This window comes from Salvia miltiorrhiza, chromosome 7, assembly GCF_028751815.1.
Source record: "Salvia miltiorrhiza cultivar Shanhuang (shh) chromosome 7, IMPLAD_Smil_shh, whole genome shotgun sequence".
Lineage (NCBI taxonomy): Eukaryota > Viridiplantae > Streptophyta > Magnoliopsida > Lamiales > Lamiaceae > Salvia > Salvia miltiorrhiza.
This window is the reverse complement of record NC_080393.1, coordinates 58,376,477-58,381,858: the sequence shown is the minus strand read 5'-3', so window position 1 is coordinate 58,381,858 and position 5,382 is coordinate 58,376,477. Positions and strand designations below refer to the sequence as shown.

Below are 5,382 nucleotides of genomic sequence, written 5' to 3'. Positions count from 1 at the left end.
CACCTATTAGCAATATGTTCCAACCCGTGGTCCAACAAGGGGGAGTGCATGCCCCAAGAATCAATGCCAACAATTTTGAACTCAAGGCGAGTCTCATCAACATGGTGCAACAAAATCAATTTGTCGGTCTTTCTCAAGATGACCCGAATGGACATCTCGGCAATTTCTTGGAGATATGCGATACTATCAAGATAAATGGAGTCCCGGAGGATGCCATTCGACTCCGACTCTTTCCCTTCTCACTAAGGGGCATAGCCAAGACATGGTATCAATCTTTGGAGATTGGTTCCATCACTACATGGGAGAAAATGGCTCAAAAGTTCCTTATCAAGTTCTTCCCTCCAAGTAAGACAATGAAGATGAAGAAGGACATTGTCCAATTTCATCAATTCGATGGAGAGACCTTCTATGAAGCTTGGGAGAGATTCAAAGAGATGATAAGGAAGTGTCCCAACCATGGTTTGGATCAAAACACCATCATTTGTGTATTCTACACCGGGTGTAGTGGAGAGATGCAAAGAGACATGAATGCATCGGCCAATGGAGCATTGTTGGAGAAAAGCCACGAGGAGGCCGCCCACATCATAGAGAACTTGGCCGCTAATTGCCATCAATTCCCGACGGAGAGGATCATCTTGAAGAAGGTGGCGGCTACAACAAGCTTGGATCCAATAGCTCTTTTGACGGCTCAATTGACCGCTATGAATAGCAAGATTGATGCTATGTCAATATCAAGAGTAGAACCCGTGGTTGAAGAACAAACTAGCTTTGAGGATGTGAACTACATCAACAACAACAACAACCGAGGCTATGGGAACTTCCGGCCCCAACAACAAGGTGGCTATCAAGGACAAGGGCAATACAATCAAGGGTTTCAAGCAAATCGTCACCCGAATCTTTCCTATGGTAATCCCAATAACTTCTTGCAACCACCGCCCGGATTTGCGGTGAGTGATGACATGATCAAGGAAGAGAAGAAGCTCAACCTTGAAGAGATCTTAATGAAATTCATGACGGCCACTCAAGCCCACATGACGAGAACCGATGAAAGGTTAGAGGCTCAAGCAACCCAATTGAAAATGCTTGAGATGAAAGTGGGACAAATTGCCGAATCCTTAAGCAACCAACATCAAAAGGGGCAATTTCCGAGTAACACTGTTGTGAATCCAAAAGAACATTGCAAGGCTATCACTATAAGAAGTGGGAAGATACTTGAAGAATCCAAGATACCTCCGAAAGTCAAGAACAATGATGAGAACATTTCCTCACAAATGCAAGGCGATAAGGAGGAGAAGAAAGATGTGTACAAGGCACCACCACCTTATTGCCCACCAATTCCATTCCCTCAAAGACTTCAAAAGAAAAATGTGGAGAGTGAGTTCTCTAAATTCCTTGAGATCTTTCGAAAGGTACACATCAACATCCCCCTTGTTGAAGCTTTGCAACAAATGCCCAAGTATGCAAAATTTCTCAAGGAAGTTCTATCCAAGAAGAAGAAATTAGAAGAATTTGAGACGGTCAACCTCACTAAAGAATGTTGTGCCATTCTTCAAAAGAAGCTACCCATCAAGATCAAGGATCCCGGGAGCTTTACTATCCCATGTGATGTTGGAAATGGTCGTTTTGGAAAGGCCTTGTGTGATTTGGGAGCAAGCATAAATTTGATGCCTCTCTCCATCTTCAACAAGCTTGAAATAGGAACCATTAAGCCAACCACGATTGCTTTGCAAATGGCGGACCGTTCCGTTTCATATCCAAAAGGGATAGTGGAGGATGTCTTGGTGAGGGTTGACAAATTCATTTTTCCGGTGGATTTTGTGGTGTTGGATATGGTTGAGGACAAGGATGTACCTTTGATCCTTGGACGTCCATTCTTGGCGACGGGGAGGGCCCTAATTGATGTTGCAAAGGGCAAGCTCACATTGAGAGTGAATGATGAGAGTGTTACCTTCTCAATCCACAAAGCTCCCAAGCACAAAGATGGGGAAGAAAGAATGAGAGTGGAGGAATGCAAATTGATGCAAGTGATTGAACCTTGCATCAACATGAAAGAAAAATTGAAGGGAGAAAGGAAAGAGGAGGAAGCCCAAGGCTTGGAGTTGAAGCTTCTCCCCACACACTTGAAGTATGCATTCTTTGGTGAGAATGAGATACATCCAATGGGGCAAGACCGTGTACTCCAACTCAAAGAGTTAGATGAGTATCACGCATTTGAGAAGTCAAGCCTCTACAAAGAGAGGACAACAAGTGCTAATGACGAGATGATGCACAAACGGGAGTTTGCACCCGATGATGAAGTCCTTCTCCTCACCTTCCGTCAATCACTACCTCCGGAAAAGCCAAGATCAAAATGGACGGGTCCTTTCAAAATCAACAAGGTTTTCAACAATGGAGCAATTGAATTGAGAAAGAAGGATGAAAGAACCTTTGTGGTTGAGAAGGAAAGAATCAAGGCATTTTTGCCCTTGAAACCAAAAGTTGAAGTGTTCGTTGGAACCACCCCCGAGCCATAACACCATCATGACGTCTAGCTCATGACGTTAAACTAAGCGCTAGTTGGGAGGCACCCCAACAAGGTACCCTTTAATTTTTGTATGGTTTTTTTTTTTTTTTTTTTTTTTATATGTTAGTTTTTTTTGTGAGTCCGAGACAACTTCTCCTTCTCTTTTCTTCCAAACTCATTTTCACTTTGTGTGAAATAAGTTTGGGGGGAGGGGAGAGATGGATTAGTTGTCTCATCTATCTTAAGCTTTACTTGTTTTTGTTTGTTTTAGTATTGTTGTCTTGTTTTTGTTATTGTTGAATAAATGAAAGCTTGAGAGTTAGTTGGGTTGATATTTTTGTTTTTGTTTTGCTTGGGATAATTGTATCAAACTTTGTGATGTTGATTGAATGTCATTGGGCTTATGATATGAATTGTTCCTTGGAAAAATTGTGTGTATCACTTGTGGTTTATGCATGAAAAGTTTGAACTTGTGACAAGTGAGTTAAATGTTTTGCCTCCAAGAACTTGAAAATGAGCTTGTAAGAATTGAGCCTTTGATTGTCATACATTCACAATCTCATTTTGTTCTTGAGTGTAAATCAATTGAGCATGTATGTTGGTCTCTAGAACTTGCCATGAGTCCTCTCTTGAAAATAAAAGTAGATGTGTTGTTAATATTGAAGTGATTTAAGGCCATCTTTGTTAGCCACTTGACCCCAATTGTGCCAAATTCTCATATGATCCTAGTTTACCCCTTTTGTGCCTTGTAGCCTTTCTTTGAATGAACCAATGATAAAGGGGTAGAACTTAGAGTGTTAGTGGTTGCTTTGATGAAGAAAAAAGTTTGGGAAATGATTGAAATTGCTTATCAAGCTTTGATTGTGTGAAAATCACTAATCCCCTATGAGCTCAAAAAGACAAAGAAATGAAAATGAATGTGAATAAAAGAGCATAAAGGGGAGTGATTTGCCTTTTGAATCATAGCCATGATAGATATCACTAAGGATGAAAAGATGAAATGTAGGGATTTTGGTTTTTGATTGATAAGAGAAATGGTGAAGTTGATTTGTTCATTGTGATTGATGGATTGTGGGATGAGTCACTTTGCCTAAAAAAACTACTCACCTTACCAAAGAGCCCTCATTACAACCCAATGAAAGCCCTTTTTGATCTCTATTTATAACACATTGAAGCATAGAGAGTTAGGACAAACGGCAAGCCTATGGTAGATTGCATGCATTGTTTCGAATTGAGTGTAAACACGTCCATTCTAAACACTTGAGAGTCGAGTGCATCATTGAAACATTCACCTTGTGAGGATTCAAGCTTGGAGGCTATAATGTTGAACTTACTATCACTTGTGACTTCTTGAAATGCATATCTACTTGTGATACACTAGTGAAATATTTTGAAAAATTTGAAGCCCTTGAAATGACACCAATTCATGCTCACATGTTTGTTTACTTTTATTTCTCTTCTCTTCGTCGTTTGGGGACAAACAACACTTTAAGTTTGGGGGGGTTGACAAACATGGTTTTCGTACCTCAATTCCACATGTTTTGTTGTCATTTCCCTTCATGTTTTGCTTGTGAATGCTTGTTTGTGCCCGAATATTTAGTTTTATGAAGATTTGATATCTTGGTGTAGTTTTGGAGTAATTTCAGGAACCATCAATGATTAATTGGAGGATTTTGGAGATATGAGATTGAAGTACGTCTCGAGAGGAATCCGTGAGCGCAAACGGCGACCAAATCCGAGTCCGGACGAGGGAGAACGGAGCAAAACGAGCGGCCTGCGCAATACGCCCAGTAGCCCGCGGTCACCACCCGCGGCCGCGGGGTGGGACCGCGGGTCAGCTGCCCCCGACTCAGGAGACACCCGCGGTCACCACCCGCGGCCGCGGGGTGGGACCGCGGGTCCCCTGACTCTCCCCCACGTTTGAGCACCACGGGCGCGGGCCATGACCGCGGGAAAAGAGCGGAGTCGCGTTTTTTCAGCCCTTAAACCCCATTTTCCCCCTTTTTCTCTCATTATTCATCATCCCCAACATTCAACTCACCCATTTTCCATCTTCCCCAATTCATTCACACCAAACCCTAGCCTCCATTACCACATCTTTTTACCAAGATTGAAGGCATTGAAGAGGAGAGAAGATTGAAGAAAGCTCATTAATAGGATTTGTCACTTCTTACTCTCTCTTTCATTTATGTATTTCTTTGATTTTGGTTTGTTGTTTGTGAACATGTTTGGATAAAATCCCCCATTAGTTTGGGGATTAGGCTCATGGATGATGTAATAGATTGATTATTATGCTTAATATATGTCTTGATTACTTCCTTGTCATTATCTTTGCAAGCCCTAGTATTCTTTCTTGTATGGATTGTTGGCCACTTTCTATGCATTTCTCATTTGTGATTTGAATCGGGAGAGGATAATCATAATAGATTAGGAGCTTGAAACATATTGACTCAATAAACCGGGAGGTTGAGAGTTGGGTGAGAGTTTACCGATCCTTTGTGCTTTTGGGAGTTATAGGTTAGAAGTTGACCGGGGACGGCAACTATGACCCGTAATCTACCGTTTTAGTCGTCCGGGAGGGGGCTAGAACTAGTGGGGAGATCACTCTAGATAAATAGGAATATCAAGACTAATATTGAGCTAATTTGAAGTCCATTGCTAATCCATCGATGCCTAATCCCTAAACCACCTTCATCACTTAATTAATCCACTTTGTTTGATTGTTCTTATTTTGTCTTTTAATTTGTTAGTTAATCAAGCCACTCACCTCCTTGTTTAGTCTAAATAGCTCTAGCATAATGAATTAGGATAATCACTAGATTGAACTACTAATCCTTGTGGGATACGACCTTGCTTCCATATATTACAACTACCCGTAT

At 41.4% G+C, this 5,382-nt stretch overlaps 1 non-coding gene across 1 annotated transcript; it reads right to left on the bottom strand.

Annotated features, from left to right (window-relative positions):
• Nucleotides 1-356: 356 nt before the first annotated feature.
• On the bottom strand, nucleotides 357-463 carry LOC130996326 (small nucleolar RNA R71). The gene has a single exon (XR_009092510.1). It is a non-coding gene; the product is annotated as a small nucleolar RNA R71 (small nucleolar RNA).
• Nucleotides 464-5,382: the final 4,919 nt, after the last annotated feature.